This window comes from Zingiber officinale, chromosome 5B (genome assembly GCF_018446385.1).
Source record: "Zingiber officinale cultivar Zhangliang chromosome 5B, Zo_v1.1, whole genome shotgun sequence".
Classification (NCBI taxonomy): domain Eukaryota; kingdom Viridiplantae; phylum Streptophyta; class Magnoliopsida; order Zingiberales; family Zingiberaceae; genus Zingiber; species Zingiber officinale.
In genome coordinates, this window is record NC_055995.1 from 140,157,029 (window position 1) to 140,177,518 (window position 20,490).

The following is a 20,490-nucleotide window of genomic DNA, read 5'->3' on the forward strand; positions in this document are numbered from 1 at the left end:
CTAATTAGTAGACGAAAAATAGATTAGATACACAATAATATGTCGAAGATTTTACAAATTATTAGCTGAATTTAAATGGTACTATATTAAATTTAATTTACAATAGAGATGACCTGAGCGAATAATTTCAGGCTACCAGTAGGGACTGGTTTCTGCTCCGAGCCTAGAAGGTCGGTTGAGCCACTAGTCTGTATTGCCGAGCGGACGGATCGACAGAGCAGAGGGCAGATCGGCCAAGCAGATCAGTCGAGATGAGGTCGGCCGGGTCGGTCGGTCGGTCGGCCGGGTCGGCCGGTCGGCCGGGTTGGTCGGTCGGCCGGCCGGGTCGGTCGGTCGGCTGGGTCGGCCGGGTCGGTCGAGCAGCAAAGCAGGTCTTGACAGAAAGGAAGACCATGTCTGTAGAGCAATCTCGACAGAGCAACAGGTCTCGACAGAGCAGTAAGGTCGGGCAAAATCCCGACCGGGCAAACTGACCGAGGCCTACAAATAGCAGTTTCCTTGAAACAGATTCGCCCCCACCTCCGGCTGTGCTTCGAGGCTTATTTGGGTGGTCTGTTTCCCAGGATACAGCGGTCTGACCGTGAACTCCACCAAGCACCGGTGGTCACGGCGAACTGAGTGGTACCCAAATACTACCGCGGGCAATCTGCCGAGCAGGAGTTGCACGACAGAGAAGGGGAATGAGGAGGAGAGCTTCTGTTTGCTTTCGCTGTGTTATCAGCGTAACCTTTCTTTAATGCAAATGTTGGTTGTTCTGCTTAGGCAAATTTTGCCCCGACCGGTCCGGCATTCGTGTACGCAGGTCGCGCTCGCGCACGAGTCAACTTGGTCCAGTGCAATATGGGCCCTGGATTTGCACCCCCCTGTGCACCCACGCGTGAGAGAGAGCCTCTCCCCATGCATTTGTTCACATCCTCAATGTATGTGAATCAATATAAACCAACAAAGATGCCTAGAAACTCCCAATGTGAGACTAAAGTCCCATGCACAATAGAGCTTCTTCTCTTCCTCCTCTTCTCCATTCACACTTATTCAACAATCCCCCACATGAATGGAGATAGGGTATGTGATAGCATTCAGCAGTCAAGTCAAGTATAGGATAGGTAGGTTTTACCCTTTGAACCTTCCCTTGTGAAGATCTGGTTGCTTACTGGCTGATAGTAGACACAATCTCCTTGAACTATACTGCCGTCTATGTAAGCAGTGACAAATCTCACCCAAGACTCTCCCTGATACAACTCAGTTCTCATGAGTGTGTTCGTTCTTGGCCATGAACACGCCTGGTTCTATGAGAAGCTCTAAGAATTGTGCCTCCAATTCTCTTCGAAGCGGCCCCACTTCTTTCTCACATAGGTGATCCCTCAAGAGTTACCATCTACTCTTTTTGATCATTAAAAGCTTATCGGCTTATCTTGCTCTAGTCACTGTTTCATTGGGCTACCCCCCACAGTGTGTCTAGTCAGTGCAGATTAGTTGTCCCTTTGAACCTAGTTCTTGGGATCTCCAGTCAGCATAAGTTGGGTGTCCTCTGCACTGATCGTTGACATCGGCATCAAGCCCATTCCTCTTGATGAGCTTGCAACTATCTCTCTATTTAACCCCTTGGTTAGCGAATCCGCTAGGTTATCCTTTGACTTCACATAGTCAACAGTGATAACTCCCATTGAGAATAGTTGTCTAATGGTATTATGTCTACGACGTATATGTCTAGACTTACCATTATACAGATGACTTTGTGCCCGACCGATTGCTGATTGACTATCACAATATATGCAAATCGCAGGCACTAGTTTCGGCCATTGTGGAATATCTTCTAAGAATTGTCGTAGCCATTCAGCCTCTTCACCACATTTGTCAAGAGCTACAAACTCAGATTCCATTGTGGATCTGGTTATTACGGTTTGCTTAGAAGATTTCCAGGAAATGGCTGCACCTGCTAGAGTAAAGACATATCCACTCATAGACTTAGAGTCTTTTATATCAGATATCCAACTCGCATCGTTGTATCCTTCGATCACAGCAAGATATCTTGTATAGTGCAGTCCATATTCACGAGTATACCTCAAGTACCTCAGTACTCTTGTTATCCCTTTCCAGTGCTCAACACCGGGATTACTCATGTATCTACTCAGTTTGCATACTGCGTAGGCTAAGTCTGGTCATGTACAACTCATCAAGTACATCAGACTTCCAATTACTCGAGAGTACTCTATCTGAGAGATACTTTCACCTCGATTTTTCGATAGATGTTGACTCGTATCTATCGGCGTTCGTGCCAACGCAGTATCACCCTTGGTGAATTTCTCAAGAATCTTGTCCACGTAATGGGACTGACTAAGAACAAGTCATTCTGTCGTTCTAAGAATTTTGATTCCTAGAATCACATCAGCTAGGCCCATGTCTTTCATGTCAAATCTTGAGTTCAACATATCTTTAGTGGATTTGATTATCTTATCATTGCTCCCAATGATAAGTATGTCATCTACATAGAGGCACAAGATAACATAGTCACTCTCTGTGGCTCTCATGTAGACACATTTATCACATTCATTGATCTTGAATCTGTAGGACCGTTGCGGCCGGCTAGAAGGGGGGTTGGATAGCCTGTAAAATCAAAATGAACAGCCCTTCTCGAACTCTTAAGCTAACACTTGTATAAAGTAAATTAACAGTAAATAAAATAGAAAGAAGAGACTCACAACTTGACTTGGTTACAACCAAGGAGGGTGTTAATCCAAGGAATGAACGTGCACTAAAATATCTCCTTCAGGCGGAGAAACCTCTTACAGCAGTGAAAGCACAAAAGACAGAAGCTAAACTAGAACAGGAGCGCACAAGTGTTTCGAATGTAAATTTCTGAGTTGATTCAAAGCTTCTGGACCAATGCTATATTTATAGCCTTGGTCGGGGCGCCTGGAAGGGTTCCGGGCGCCCTGGGGGGATAAATTTTATCCCCCAATGTTCAAATCGAGTCAAAGCTCGATCCGGTCAAAATTCATGTTCCGGGCGCCCTGGGCTGGTCCGGCGCCCCGGACAGTTCAGGGCGCCCCGGACCCTAAGTCAACTCTGGTTGACTTATTTCGCCTCGGTCCGGGTCTTCAACTCTGGTTCCGTCGCTTGGGTGATCTCTGCCATCTGGAATAGGGCTCACCCGAACCCAAGTTCCGGTCTTATCGAGCGGGCTTCCCTCCGGCTTCTCGTCCCTCGGAATCGTTACGTGTTTCCTTCTCGTCCGCCGGCGTACTCATCCGCAGTCTTCGTCCCTCGGACGCACCGCGTGCCGTCCTTCTCGCTAGTTGCATCTCTTGCTCCCCGAGCAATCTTCCGCTCCGGCTTTCGTCCCTCGGAACCACCGCACGCTTCCTTCTCGTCCGCCGGTGTACTCTTCCGCAGCACCTCATCCCTCGGACTGTCGTCCTTTACGCTAGTTGCGTCTTCCACTCGACTACCTGTGCTCCTAAGCTCCTGCACACTTAGAAACAAGGTTAGAAACACACAGGACCTAACTTAACTTGTTGATCACACCAAAACATCCTTGGGGTTCCAATAGAATCCACATTCCTTCATGGCATTATCGAATTTCTCATGCCACTGCTTTGGTGCTTGTTTCAAGCCATATAATGACTTCACCAATCTACAGACCTTATTTTTCTGTCCTGGCACAGAAAACCCCTCAAGTTGGTCATGTAGATTTCCTCTTCTAAATCCCCATTTAGAAAGGCTGTCCTTACATCCATTTGATGTATTTCGAGATTCCATAGAGCGACAATAGCCAACAATACTCTAATGGAAGTTATTCTCGATACCGGAGAGTATGTATCGAAGTAATCAAAGCCTTCTCGTTGTCGGTATCCTTTAATTACCAATCTGGCTTTGCATTTATCGATTGTGCCATCTGATTTCATTTTCTTCTTGAAGATCCACTTGCAACCTAGTGGTTTACTTCCCGGAGGAAGATCCATAAGTTCCCAAGTATGATTTTGCAAGATAGATTCTATCTCAGATGCAATTGCCTCTTTCCAGTGAGGTCCATCAGAAGAGCCTACAGCTTCTGGGTAACTTCGGGGCTCACTCTCCAACATGAAAGTGATAAAATCTGATCCATAGGATTTTTCTACCCGAGCTCTTTTGCTCCATCTAGGCTCAACCTCCATGGGTTCCTCGTCGTCATCATCTTCTTCTCCGCCTTGTGTTTCGGTTGCCCGTTTTGAGGAGCTAGCATCCTCACGGGTCTTATACGGAAACACATGCGCGAAGAAAGAGGCATTTCTCGATTCAATTATCGAGTTCTTGTGTATCTCCGGTATGTGTGACTCATACACACAAAACCGATAAACACTGCTGTTATGTGCATATCCAATAAATATGCAATCAACAGTCTTTGGTCCTAGAGTTATAAAAGGAAATTAAACCTAGAGTTATAAAAGGAAATTAAATATTAGATTTCCTTAAAAGCCTTTGTCCAGGCGGTGGTGGATGCTCCCATACCCAAGAAGGTTGTTGGTTGCTACTCGGAAAACCTAATGGTTCCACTGTACAAAAATTTTGTACAAAGGTCTGAACCTTTTCCTAGCTACCATGTGTTCTTTTAAATTAAACTTGGATCGCCTGCGGAACTTAACACGTTCGATCCAAATCACCTAGGTTATTAATTTCATTAAATATTAATTTCCAAAATTGGCTTCCAGGACTGCATGGCGAGGCACATGGTCTTCTTAGATATGGGAACAACCACCACCGCCTAGACAAAGCCTTTTAAGGAAAGCTAATATTTAATTTTCTTAAATAACTTTAGGTCAACCGAAAAGGACAATCAAATCACAAGGAAAAGAAAAATAAAAGAACACAACATCGAAAACAAATTCAAAATACTAGAATCGCATGCCTCTCGTATTTGGTATTTTTACAAAGAAATAAAACTAGTATGATGCAGAAATTAAATACTAGTATACATTTTCTTTTGCAAACAAAAACCTCTAGGTCTTCTACCGTATTCCTCTTCTAATCTCGGACGTTGTGTGGGCAACGATCTTCCGAGACGAGAACCACCAAGGCACCTTCTTCTTCCTTCCTTCAAGTTTCGGCCAAGCATAACTTCTAAAGGATGAAGAATTTTTTTCACCAACCAAGCTCCAAGGGATGCAAGCTTTCTCTCCTTCTTCCTCAAGCTAGATCCGGCCACCTCCTCAAAGCTCCAAGAGATAAAGGATTTCGGCCACACAAGAGGAAGAGAGAAAAGGAGAAGGGCCGGCCACACCAAGGAAGAAAAGAGGGAGAAAATAGAATAGAGTCGTTCACCCATGAAGGCACCTCTACCCCCTCTTTTATAATCCTTGGTCTTGGCAAATAAGGAAATTTTAATAAAAACTTCCTTAATTCTTTTACCATGAAAAGGAAAATTTAATTAATTAAAAAATAATTTTATTTTCTCAATTCATATGGCCGGCCACCACAAGCTATAAACAAGGAGAGTTTTAATTAATTAAAACTTCCTAATTTGTCTCCAGAAATTTATAAAACTTTCTCCAATAATTTTAATCCCTTCATGGTTAGTAAAAAGGAAATTTTATAAATTAAAATCTTTCTTTTAAACATGTGGATAAAAAGAAAGTTATCTCTAAAAATTAAAATCTCTTTTAATCTACAAATAAGGAAAGATATCAAATCTTTTCTTAATCTCTTGTAGAAACTTATAAAAGAGAATATTTAATTTTTAAACTCTCTTTTAAATTTCACATGGTTAAAAAGGAAAGTTTTCTTAAAATTTAAAATCCACCTTTTAATTAACAAATAAGGAAAGATTTCAAATTTTAAACTCTCTTTTAAACATGTAGATGATTTACAAATAAGGAAAGTTTTTACCAAAAATTAAAACCATCCTTTTAATCTACAAATAAGGAAAGAGATTAATCTCTTCTCTTAATCTTTTGTAGAATGCTATAAAAGGAAATTTTTAATTTTTAAACTCTCTTTTAAAACCATGATATCCACATAAGAAATAATTTTAATAAAAATCCTTTTTAATATTCTAGTGGTCGGCCACCTAAGCTTGGGACCCAAGCTTTGGCCGGCCACCAACTTGGTTCATCCACTTGGTCTTGGCCGACCCTAGCTTGGGTTCCAAGCTAGCTTGGCCGGCCCCATTAGATGGGTAAGAAGGTGGGTATGTGGTGAGTATAAATCTCTATATACAAGAGGCTACGATAGGGACCGAGAGGAGGAATTGGTTTTGGTCTCCTGATGAAATTAAGCTTCCCGTGTTCACCCCGAACACACAACTTAATTTCATCAATAATAATTCATTCCACTAAAGAACTATTATTGAACTACCGCACCAATCCCAAATTACATTTTGGGCTCCTTGTTATTATGAGTGTGTTAGTCTCCCTGTGTTTAAGATAATGAATGCCCACTAATTAAATGAGTTACTGACAACTCACTTAATTAATATCTTAGTCCAAGAGTAGTACCACTCAACTTTATCATCATGTCGGACTAAGTCCACCTGCAGGGTTTAACATGATAATCCTTATGAGCTCCTCTTGGGGACATTCTCAACCTAGATTACTAGGACACAGTTTCCTTCTATAATCAACAACACACACTATAAGTGATATCATTTCCCAACTTATCGGGCTTATTGATTTATCGAACTAAATCTCACCCATTGATAAATTAAAGAAATAAATATCAAATATATGTGTTTGTTATTATATTAGGATTAAGAGCACACACTTCCATAATAACTGAGGTCTTTGTTCCTTTATAAAGTCAGTATAAAAGAAACGACCTCTAATGGTCCTACTCAATACACTCTAAGTGTACTAGTGTAATTATATAGTTAAGATAAACTAATACCTAATTACACTACGACCTTCCAATGGTTTGTTCCTTTCCATCTTGGTCGTGAGCTACTGTTTATAATTTATAAGATACTGATAACATGATCCTCTGTGTGTGACACTACACACCATGTTATCTACAATATAAATTAATTGAACAACTACATTTATCATAAATGTAGACATTTGACCAATGTGATTCTTATTTCTAGATAAATGTTTATACCAAAAGCTAGGCTTTTAGTATATATCCTAACAAAGGTCATGTGCCTCGTCATGCGGTCCTGGAAGCCAATTTTGGAAATTAATATTTAATTGAATTTATTACATAGGTGGATTTGGATCAATAGTGTTAAGTTCCGCTTGCGATCCAAGTCTAAACCATTAAGAACAGATAAGTTAAATTTGGAATCAATAATGTTAAGTTTCATTTGTGATTCCTAATTTAACTTCTAAAGAACACAATAGGTTATTTAGGAAAGGTTCGACACTTGTACAAAATTTTTGTATAGTGGAACTGGTACGATCTTCCTAGGACTAACCAACAGAACCTTGTTGCTCATCAAAGTTGTCTCGAAGAACTCGATGTGGATATGAATAGAGGCAAGGTTCGTGGACGTCACTAAAGTTGATGCCCTTTCCTTTATGCATCATTCGTAAGGTACGCCTAGAATAATTGTTGTACTTAAGTTTTATTTTATGATTATGTCTACGTGAGTTGTATCCTGCATATGTGTAGTGTGTGTCTTGTAATAAATTTAGTTTTATTATCATCTTTATTGCTTTCACTGCATGTTTTGTGAAATATGTTAAGCACACACCGAATTGAGCATCACAACACTAATCCAATCAACTAGTTGTATGAACAATACAAGTTCACATTGTAGCAGCTATGAGCCGTAGCTGCTATAATATTATAGCAGCTATGATTTAATAACTTGTACAATGTAAATGTTGTTGGACAAGATAAATCTGTTTCGTATTTACTTCAATGTGAATGTTGTTGAACAAGTTAAATCCATTTGACATTGTATTTAATGCATGTGGTAGGAGATAAATCGAGCACTGTATTTAAAGACAACCTTATTATTTTATAGGGTAGGACTGTTAGGATGTATATTAAAAGTCTAGCTTTTGGTATAAACATTTATCTAGAAATAAAAATCACATTAGTCAAATGTCTACATTTATGATAAATGTAGTTGTTCAATTAATTTAAATTGTAGATAACATGGTGTGTGGTGTCACACACAGAAAATCATGTTATCGGTTCTTTATAAATTATAAACAGTAGCTCACGACTAAGATGGAAAGGAACAAACCATTGGTAGGTCGTAGTGTAATTAGGTATTAGTTTATCTTAACTATATAATTACACTAGTACACTTAATTAGAGTGTATTGAGTAGGACCATTAGAGGTCGTTTCTTTTTATACTGACTTTATAAAGGAACAAAGACCTCAGCTATTATGGAAGTGTGTGCTCTTAATTCTAATATAATAACAAGCACATATATTTGATATTTATTTCTTTAATTTATCAATGGGTGAGATTTAGTTCGATAAATCAATAAACCCGATAAGTTGGGAAATGATATCACTTATAGTGTGTGTTGTTGATTATAGAAGGAAACTGTGTCCTAGTGATCTAGGTTGATAATGTCCACAAGAGGAGCTCATAAGGATTGTCATGTTAAACCCTGCAGGTGGACTTAGTCCGACATGACGATAAGGTTGAGTGGTACTACTCTTGGAACTAGATATTAATTAAGTGAGTTGTCAGTAACTCATTTAATTAATGAACATCTGATATCTTAAACACAAGGAGACTAACACACTCATAATAAGAAGGAGCCCAAAATGTAATTTGGGATTGGTGCGGTAGTTCAATAATAATTCTTTAGTGATATGAATTATTATTGATGAAGTTAAGTTGTGTGTTCGGGGCGAACACGGGAAGCTTTATTTCATCGGGAGACCAAAACCAATTCCTCCTCTCGGTCCCTATCGTAGCCTCTTGTATATAGAGATTTATACGCACCACATACCCACCTTCTTACCCACTCTTTGGTGGTCGGCCAAGCTAGCTTGGAACCCAAGCTAGGGTCAGCCAAGACCCAAAGGTTGAGCCAAGTTAGTGGCCGACCAATGCTTGGAGTCCAAGCATGATGTGGTCGGCCACATCATATTAAAAATGATTTTATTTATAAATTTTTTCTTATGTGGATTTCATGGTTTTAAAAGAGAGTTTAAAATTTAAATCTTTCCTTTTATAGCTTTCTACAAAAGATTAAGGTGGCGTTTGGTTTATGGGTTTGGGAATGAGGGAATGGATTCATTCCCAAACCTTGTGTTTGGTTAATGGGAATGGAATCAAGATTTTGGAATGAAACCCAAAAATTTGGGTATTGATGAAACTCACTGGATTTTGATGGAATAGGATTGTGAATTAAGTTTTAGACAAAAATACCCTTAGTATATTTGTTCAATTTTTTTTTAATTTCACACATACTCTCTCATCATATTTTCTCTCTCCTTATTTTATCATCACATTTTCTCTCTCAAGGTACTTTCTCTCTCCTCATTCTCTCTCTACATTATCTCTCATCATATACTCTCTCTCCTTATTTTCTCTCTCTTCATTCTCTTCTATCACACTTTCTCTCCCATTACACATTTTCTACTTATTTTCTCATCATACTTTCTCTCTCATCATACTTTCTCTCTCCTCAATCTCTCTCAGCTTACTCTCTCTCCTCATTTTCTCTCATCACACTTTCTCTCTCTTTATTCTCTCTCATCACACACTCTCTCTTTATTTTCTCTAATCACACTTTTTCTCTAAGCACACTTTCTCTCTCATCATATTTTCTCTCTCCCAGTCTCGCATTTTCTCTCATCACACTTTCTCTCTCTTCATTTTCCCCCATCATTCTTTCTCTCTCAACCCACTTTCTCTCTCATCATACTTTCTCTCTCCTTACTTTTTCATTTTCTGTCATAATACTTTCTCTCTCTTCATTTTTTCCATCACTCTTTCTCTCTCAGCATATTTTCTCTCTCCTCAGTCTCTCATTTTCTCTCATCATACTTTCTCTCTCTTCATTTTTTCCATCACTCTTTCTCTCTCAACCAACTTCCTCTCTCATCATACTTTCTCTCTCCTCACTCTTTCATTTTCTCTCATAATACTTTCTCTCTCTTCATTTTTTCCATCACTCTTTCTCTCATCATACTTTCTCTCTCATCATACTTTTTCTCTTCTCAATCTCTCTTATCATGCACTCTCTCCTCATTTTCTCTGATCATACTTTCTCTCTCTTCATTTTTTCCCAACACACTTTCTCTCTCATCACACTTTCTCTCTCATCATTTTCTCTCATCATATGTTTCTCTCATATTCAACTTTCTCTCTTATCTAATTTTTTCTCTTATTTTCCTGTAAGGGTAAAAAAAGGAAATTTAGGTTCATTCCGATTAAAAATATTTAACTAACCAAACATCATTTTTAAGAATGATACCCAAGCTCATACCCATTCCTATTCCATAATACTATGATACTCATTCCCATTCCGATTCCTAGGAGAGAACCAAACGCCCCCTAAGAAAATATTTGAAATCTTTCTTTATTTGTACATTAAAAGGTGAATTTTAATTTTAAGAAAACTTTCCTTTTTAACCATGTTTATGATTAAAAAGAGAGTTTAAAAATTAAATATTATCTTTTATAAGTTTCTACAAAAGATTAAGAAAAGATTTGATATCTTTCCTTATTTGTAGATTGAAAGATATTTTAATTTTTTAGAGATAACTTTCTTTTTATCCACATGTTTAAAAGAAAGATTTTATTTATAAAATTTCCTTTTTATAATCCACCATGAAGGGAAAAATTATTGGAGAAATTTTTATAAATTTTCAGAGACAAATTAGGAAGTTTTAATTCTTGTGTTAATTAAAACTCTCCTTATTTTGGAGATTAATTTGGCCGGCCATAATGTTTAATGAGAAGAAAATTATTTTTAATTAAATAAATTTTCCTTTTAATGGCAAAAGAATTAAGGAAGTTTTTTTATTTAAATTTCCTTATTTGCCAAGACCAAGGATTATAAAAGAGGGGATAGAGGTGTCTTCATGGCGCCTTCAAGTCCATATAGGGCGCCTCTAGCGTTTCTGGACAGCTGGCTTCGGCTAGCACCCGAGGCGCCTCCAAGCCCAATGGAGGTGCCTCGGACACTGTTCATCTGAGGTCTGAGTTGTTCCTTTGTTCCTGCACATTGTGTTAATCCCAAACACAAACCCTGTAAAACAAAGTTAGCACAGAAATAATATAATAGATAAACTTGACAGTCGTCGGACTGTCCGGATCTGACTTCGGATTTTCAACCGGAAACCCTAGGTCGTTCCTTCTACGGGGAACGCGTCCTCACCTACTCCACTCAGGAGATTTACATGTTGCCAGTGCGATCCTCCAGATCGACTGGACTTTTGCTCAGCGTTCGAAGCTTCCAAACTTTCTGCTGGACTTCCGCTTCCCGGCTGGTCCAGTCTTTCACCTGATTCGCGACACCAGGACTTTTCACCTAGGGTTACCCCCACTAGGACTTTTGCCTGAAGCTCTCGACTCGCCAAGACTTTCCGCATAGGGTTACCACCCCCTATGACATAGGGTTACTACCCCCTAGGGTTTTCCACCTGCCTAACCGCAGCTAGGACTTTCCTGAAACACTCAATCAAATTGATCATATCCGAACGCTGAATCAACGGACGCTGGGCACGTGGCGCTCTCCGAACTGCTGACGTGGCTCTACGACCTGTCGTACGGATCTCCGGAGAACCTGCAAAGAAGTCGGGCCGGGAAGGGGTTCCCAGCGACGACCCTCCGACGCTCAAGTCAGGTAAGTGGACAACAAAGAAGTGGCTCCCAATATTAGAGAATGCGTACCTCCGGCGAAGTGTGAGGCTCCTTATATAGAGCTGTGAAGGGGCTCACGCACACATACCGAGGCGAATACGTGTCCTCATCCCATACCTCAGTATGGGCTTGTCAGAAGAGCTTACCTGACACCATACTGCTACAGTCCAAGCACATCTCTGATGGGACAGCGGAACCCTCTATCGTAAGATCCTACGTATGGCCTGGTCATCGAACAATACCGCTATCAGAAGATGTTACCTTGTCCTTTTCTCCTTTTACTCCATGCCGAGCGTCCGGCCGGTCGGCAGTTCCCCCGCGTCTAGCCGGTCGTATGTGCTGGTCCGCTCGGGAGATTCCCGGTCGTGTGCTCTGTGGACTGTTCGTCGTGTTGCTACTTTATGTCTTCGGCCGAGCGGGCTACCCGCTCGACCACACGACTCTGTTAAACATGAGCGTCGGAACCCCGACTCCCCGCCGGGGTGTCTTTGCTTCCGCTCGGAACATTCGTCCGGTCGCCTCAACCTTTATCCGCTCGGCCAAGCCTCTGGTTGACCTTTTACCTTTCAACTTCCACATGGCGTTGACTCTGCTTAAAAAAAGGGGGGGCCCCTCCTTACTGTCGGATCACTTGCCTCCCCTTCAAGTCTAGTCTAAGGAGGCGATTAGTTCGACTGACTAGACCATCAGTTGAGCCGAGCGGCGTCCTGCAACTACCATCCACTCGGAAACAAGGGGGCAGTTAAAACGCCAGTCAACACCAACATTCCTCAACATCTCTTCGAAGTTTCTGCCAATCTCTATCATTAAGGTCGAGCACGCGCTCATTAAATGCGTTCCAGTGGCTGAATGCCACGTGGCGGTGCTGCCGTCATTGTACGGCGGTGGCGTGGTGTTCTGACGGGATCGAGGCGGTTCGAAATGAACGGCGCGATGCGTGCTCCGATTTTCGCGACCTGAATCCGACGGTGGAGGCCGTTCGGGCTCCACCCTATAAAAGCTTCGCTTTCTTCCTTCGCCGCATTCTTGCTCTTGCGTGCCTCACAGCTTCTCGCTCTCAGTTCTTCGGCGACCCCGTTCTTCTGTTCTTCGACGATCTCCGGCGTTTTTCCTTTGATCCTCATTCTTCTCTGTAAGGCTCTTTCCCTGCTCTTTCTTTGGTTCTTGTGGTTCTTATGCTTATTTCGTGTTTCTTTCCCGAGTTTTGGTTCTCGGGGCACTGTTCCGTTGCCATCTTCTTCCGTTTATCCTCTTTCATTTTCTTTTGATTTCGTCCGTTCGGACAATGAACCATTCCTCTCAACCCGAAGACCAAACCCTCGGCCCATGATACACTACCATGGAGTCGCGCTTCGATCGGCGCGACGCCGATATTCTGATTAATAGTTTTGACATCCCCTCCGACCTTGAAATCATCCTACCCACAGATTCCGCTCGGCCACACAAACCGCCTCGCAGAGCTTTTTGTGTTTTCCGCGACCAGTTTACAGCCGATCTGCGATTTTCGATCCATCCCTTCTTTGTAGAAGTTTGTAACTTTTTCGGCATTCCGCTCGGAAGCCTAGTCCCCAATACCTTCCGCCTCCTATGCGGCATTGTCGTCCTATTCAAGATCCATAACATTCCCCTCCGACCGGAGGTCTTCTATTATTTCTATTACTCTAAACAGTCCGAGTCGGGCACTTACATGTTCCAGGCTCGGCCCGGCTTAGTTTTCTTCAATAAACTTCCTTCTTCCAATAAGCATTGGAAAGAATTCTACTTTTATATTCGCCTTCCCGAGCGGGCTCCCTTCCGAACCCAATGGCAGGTCGGAAATCCTCTCTCCCCAGAACTCAAAAGGTTCAAGACCCGACCGGATTATCTTCACGCCGCCAACATGCTTGCCGGTCTGCGGTTTGACATCAACAAATTCCTTCCAGAAGGGGTTATGTACATATTCGGGCTGAGTCCGATCAGAACACCCCTCCCGAGCGGCTTCGGTAAGAATTTTACTTGTACATTTGCCTTGCTTGCTAACTGATTTTTTCCTTTTTCCTTTGCAGCGAATATTGTCATGGAGTCAGTGATGGCTAGTATTCTGAAGAGGAAGGCGGCGGCGCTCGAGGCCGCAGCTGCCAAAGAGATGGAGGCGCTCGGTATTGAGCCGATCGGCTCGCATGAAGGGGAGAGCGGGACTCATCAGGAATCGGCCGCTCAGGCCTCTCACCAGGATGTGGCAAGAGGAGCCACCCCCAGCGGAGGACCAACAGCTCAAGAGGAAGGCTTCGCTCGGGAGGAAAAGCACCCTCGACAAAAGAAGCGCCGAGTGGAGACTCCCCTTCGATCGGCCACGTCTGCGGTCCAGCCATCCGAATGGGTCACTGCAAGCGCATGCGGCAAGGCTCCAGAGGTTGAGGCTATCTCGTCCGACCGGACCCCCTCTCAATTGGACGCGCCGGCGGACCCTCTTGAGGCCGTTCTAGTCAGCGTCCTTCCGCCCGCTCCCCGCCGAGTCCAGCGTTCAACAATTTTATCCCAATTTTCGACGCCGACCTCCGATCCTCTTCCATCCTCCGCTCGGACGACCCCCAGCCATGGCCGCACTGTTAGGGTCACCCTGCATCTCCCCACCGAGGAGATTTTACCTGAGTTTGAGCGGCCTACCGCGCCCGAGCAAACAATCACCCTGAAGGGGCCCCTAGCCGAAATGTGGGCCGACGCTCGGGCGTGCGTCGCTATGATCCCCCTTCGCAATTTGGCCAACAGCCACATGCAACAGGCCACTGGGGTAAGTGATTTCTTATTTCATGCACTCCTTTCGATCGACTTTTAATGATCTTATTAATTGCAGAGATGGGTAGAGGCGATAGCTGTCTCCAACCGCCTGGCGATGGTGGACGAAGAATTAAGAAAACTGAAGGCTGCAGGCGGTCCGCCCTGCTCTCAAGACCCTTCTTACTCTGAGCTGCAGAAAGAGCTTAAGAAGGCTTAGGATTTACTGGAGGCCGAGCGGAAGAAGATGGCCGATCATGCCCACACTTTGGCCGAGCTCGAGCGCGTGAATAAATCTCTAGATCGCAAGATAAGCCTGGCGACCGAGCGGAAGAACACGGCTATCTCCGACCTGGAGAAGAAGAATGTAGAAGCTCGGGGGCTGGAGCAAAAAGTGAAAGAGCTGATGGAGCAACTCGATGAAGAGAAGGCGGGCCGCTCGGCCGATGCAATTAAACATAAGGACGAACTGCAAACTCTGCAGGAGTCCCTCGCCGCCTCCCAAGCGGCCTTCAAAGAATATCAAGAGGCTGAGCCTAGTCGAGTCGCAGCCCTGTGGCTAAACTACATCCGTTCGGCTGAATTTTCAGAGAAGGTCTGCGAACGGATGTACACTGCCTTCGACCTTGCTATGACCGCCACCACGACATATTTGAAGTCCAAGGGTCTTCTTCCCGACTCCGCTCTCATCCCGACCGCAGATCAAGTGGCGCTCCTCGACAACATCCCGAAGGACCTTTACGATTATCTAGAGTAGAAGTTTATATGTAATTCGGCCGCTCGGCCAAAAACTATCCTTTTTGTAATTCGGTCGTTCGGCTTTTATTTCTTTAATGCTATCCTTTCTTGCTTTTTCTTTTACTAATCAATACGCATGCCGTCCGCTCGCCCCTTATCACAACTCTCTTGTGTTCGAAAGGGATTTTTACAAAGTATTTTGCGTAGCTTTTCCACTCGGCTTAATATATCATGTCTCGACAAAAGAGGTTGTTCGCTGGACGTTGACGAAGTACTTTTGGGTACTTGGTCGATCGACTAAACGACTCAAGCGCGAAACCTCTTTATTGAATTCGTCCGACCGGAGGGTTTATAGTCGTCGGCTCGACTCTCGATTTTTAACGTCGGAGCTCGACGGTCTTCCGCTCGGAGTGTTTATAGTCGCCGGCTCGACTCTCGATTTTTAACGTCAGAGCTCGACGGTCTTCCGCTCGGAGGGTTTATAGTCGCCGGCTCGACTCTCGATTTTTAACGTTGAAGCTCGACGGTCTTCCGCTCGGAGGGTTTATAGTCGCCGGCTCGACTCTCGAATTTTAACGTTGAAGCTCGACAGTCTTCCGCTCGGAGTGTTTATAGTCGTCGGCTCGACTCTCGATTTTTAACGTCGGAGCTCGACGGCCTTTAAGGCTAATCTTAACACTGCCGTTCAGCGAAGCTATTTGCCATCCTTTATCATTTTGCTTCCTGCATTACAAGGACATAGGCGACCAAAACATATGTAAAATTACATCAGCGCACCTCTCACCCAGCTCGGTACGGCTGGAGATGATTCGCGCTCCATGGTCGATCTAGCCGACGTCCGTCTTCATCCTCCAAATAATAAGCACCCGAGCGGAGCTTTTCGATGACTTTAAAGGGGTCCGCCCAAGGAGCCTCCAACTTGCCGACATCGCCGACCGACTTTACTTTCTTCCAGACAAGGTCGCCAACTTGGAATGCTCTAGGGATCACGCGCCGGTTGTAGTTCTGCTTCATTCTTTACCGGTACGCCATCAGCCGGACGGACGCCTTAACTCGCTCCTCGTCGACCAAATCCAGCTCCATGTTCCTCCGCTCGGCGTTATCATCATCATAATTCTGGATCTGGACGGACTCAACACCGACTTCAACCGGGATCATCGCTTCGCCACCATACATCAAATGGAAGGGCGTGACGCCCGTTCCTTCCTTTGGGGTCGTGCATATAGCCATAAGACGCCCGGAAGCTCGTCCACCCAACTTCCTTCCACGTGGTCTAGCCGAGCCCGAAGAATGCGAAGAATCTCCCGATTGGCTACTTCCGCTTGGCCGTTGCTCTGGGGATACGCCACGGAAGTAAAGTGTTGCTCGATGCCATAACTTTCGCACCATTCTTCGAGCTGTTTCCCTACGAACTGTCGTCCGTTATCAGATACGAGCCGGCGAGGGATGCCGAACCGATAGATTATATGATGCCAGATAAACTTCTTGACCATCTGCTCGGTGATCTTGGCTAGCAGCTCGGCCTCCACCCATTTGGAAAAATAGTCGACCGCCACTAGTAGAAACTTCCGCTGCTCAGTCGCCATAGGAAACGAACCCACAATATCCATTCCCCATTGGTCGAACGGACAGGACACAGTATCTGCTTTCATTTCCTCCGCCGGTCGGTGGGAAAGTTGTGATACTTCTGGCAGGAAAGGCACGTCGCGACGGTCCGAGCGGCATCTGCTTGCAGGGTTGGCCAAAAGAATCCGGCCAACAGGATCTTCATAACCAGCGATCGTCCGCCCGGATGCCCTCCGCACGATCCTTGATGCACTTCTTGAAGGATGTACGCTGCGTCTTCCGAGCTCACGCATTTCAAAAGCGGTCGGGAGAAAGCCTTCTTGCAGAGTTGGTCTCCAATGAGTGTGAACCGGCCAGCTCTCCTTCTTAATAGATGAGCTTCCTCCCGATCGGACGGTGTCGCACCCGAGCGCAGAAACTCTATGATGGTTGTCCTCCAATCGCTCGGAAACGCGAGGCCTTCCATCCGGTCGACGTGCGCCGCCAAAGATACTTGTTCAATTGGCTGCTGGATGACGACCGGTGATATTGAACTTGCAAGCTTGGCTAACTCATCTGCTGCCTGGTTTTCCGCTCGAGGTATCTTCTGGATAATGACTTCTCGGAAGTTGGCCTTGAGCTTTTCAAAGGTTTCAGCGTAGAGTTTGAGCTGAGCGTTGTTAATCTCAAAAGTGTCAGAGAGCTGCTGAGCGGCCAGCTGAGAATCTGAATGGAGCGTCACCCGACCAACCCCAACATGCCGGGCGGCCTGTAAGCCGGCTATAAGGGCCTCATATTCTGCCTCATTATTTGTGGCCATGTAATCCAGCCGGACGGATAGATGCATCCGTTCTTCTTGTGGAGAGAATAATAACACGCCAATTCCGCTCCCGAGCCGAGTGCACGACCCATCCACAAATATTTTTCACATAGCTTCGGGCTCTGGCTTTTGCACTTCTGTGACAAAATCTGCCAAGGACTGCGCCTTTATCGCCGAACGGGGTTGATACTGAATGTCGAATTCGCTCAACTTCGTGGTCCATTTGATGAGCCATCCGGACGCTTCTAGGTTCAACAGCACTCTCCCCAAAGGGCTATTTGTCTGGACGATGATAGTATGTGCCAAGAAATAGGGGCGAAGTCTCCGAGCGGCGAGGACCAAAGCAAAAGCCAGCTTCTCGAGCCCAGTGTAGCGAGATTCAGCGTCTTTTAAAATATGGCTTAAGAAATACACAGGTTCTTCTCCGTGTTAGGATCCTTCGTACGGAGGCTAGAGAGGGGGGGTGTGAATAGCCGACACCAAATCGTCGCGTTTCTACAAACTAGGTTAGCGCAGCGGAAAATAACACGTAGAAACGAAGGAAAAGAAGACAAACCTCAAACAAACTGATGTAACGAGGTTCGGAGATTAGGGCTCCTACTCCTCGGCGTGTCCGTAAGGTGGACGAGTCCAGTCAATCCGTCGGTGGATGAGTCCCCGGAAAATCGGCTAAAAATAACTCCTTATGGGTGGAGAAACCTCGCCACAATACTTGTAACAACAAGAAGGAGTACAAGAAATACAAGTAGAAAGACAAGAACAATGTACAAACACTAACTCGCCTTCTCGTCGACTTCCTGTGAAGCAACAACTTCTCGGACAACAGCAGCAGCTGACCGTCGACTGGAAGCTCACACGAAGCTTACTGGGGAGAGCTCAAACAAAGCTCAGATCGCAAGCAGCAGCAAGCTCGAAGAAGGAGAGGAAGAAGAGTGACGCAGCCCTGTAGCCCTCGACCTCTTTATATTACCTGTGCCTGCGAAGAACCTGCAACGAAGACAGAAGACGCAGAACCTAGCCGTTGTTACTCACAACGGCTAGATCCAGACCGATCAGCTTCACCGACGGTCCGGGCCTACTGATCGGTCGTGGGGACCGATCGGGCCTGTCGATCGGTCCCGGACCGATCGAAAGCTTCAGAGTTGCCCAACTCTCGTGGAATCTGATCGGTCCTCGACCGATCCCACCTCAGTGGTAGGCGTCCTGATCGGTCCGGGGCCGATCAGTCCATGATCGGTCCCGCACCGATCAAGTAAGCCTAACCATGATCGCCTTTTTGTTATCCGATCGGTTACCAGACCGATCAAATACACAAACGTATCACTGGATCGGTCTGCAGACCGATCCAGTGCTTGGTTTTTGCCCAAACCAAGTCTCAAACCTTCCAGACCAATATTCGGTCAACCTTGACCTATTGGTACATCATGCTTAGCATCCGGTCACTCCCTTGACCTGCTAAGACTCCCCACCAAGTGTCCGGTCAATCCCTTTGACCCACTTGGACTTTCCTCTTTGTGCCAAGTATCCGATCACTCCCTTGATCTACTTGGACTTCCCAACACCAGATGTCCGATCACCCTTGATCCATCTGGATTTTCCCTTGCCCGGCTTAACTCACCAGGACTTTCACCTAGCTTCACTCACTAGGGTTTTCACCTGGCTTCACTCACCAGGATTTCCAATTTGCCTGGCTTCACTCACCAGGACTTTCCCTTGCCTGGCTTCACTCACCAGGACTTTCTCGAATGTCTGGCTTCACTCACCAGGACTTTCACCTTCACCTAGCTTCACTCACTAGGATTTTCACCTGGCTTCACTCACCAGGATTTCCCGACTGTCTGGCTTCACTCACCAGGACTTCTCCGACTGCCTGGCTTCACTCACCAGGACTTTTCCCTGTGCCAAACTCCCTGTTTGGACTTTCCCCGTGCCAAGTCTCCATACTTGGACTTTTCGCGTGCCAAGCTACCTGCTTGGACTTTTTCCGAATCAGATCAACCATGTCAACCTTGACCTAAGGTTGCACCTACAATCTCCCAAACACCTATTCTTGTCAAACATCAAGAATACAACTCTCTTCTCGTCAAACATCGTCAAACATCAAAACACAACTCGAGTCAGGTCAACCAGGTCAACCTTGACCTAAGGTTGCACCAACAATCTCCCCCTTTTTGATGTTTGACAAAATCCAAAATCAAGTTAGGTTAACTCGATAACCTAACTTAGGTTTTCCAATGTTCTTCCTTGAACATTCTTCCAAAACCTACACTCTCCCCCTTGGGACATCTCTCCCCCTTTTTGACACACATCAAAAAGAGGGAATCAAGGTCAAGAGTTTCTTCCCAATGAAAGTCCCATACCTTTCATTGAAACCCTTAATTTCCCCCTTGATACTAAACACAACAATCAACTAGGGACAATCCCATATCACTAATCCTCAAAAAGTCTTAAGGAGTAAAAACTCCCCCTAAAAGTCAACTCCCCCTTGACAATTAGTTAAGACTCCCCCTAAAGGTCAACTCCCCCTTGACCATTGCACCAACAATGTCTTGGAGAGTTTCAAACCTTTAGAAAACCCGAAACTCAACTCCCACAGCTGAAATTTCAGACCACAGTCGAAATTCAGCAAATTCAGCACGCCTGATCGGTCACTGGACCGATCAGGACCCCTCTGGATCGGTCCCCAGACCGATCCAGCCTTCCCTGGATCGGTCCAGTGACCGATCCAAGTTCAGATCAGGCGGTTTCTGATTTCTTCTCTCCCGAAATTCAGAAACTCACAACAAATTCCAGAAAATTCGAAAAATTGTGAAATTTTGAGGATACATTCCTCATACCATATACTATCAAGGAAAAATAGTTTTCTATAAAAATAACTTC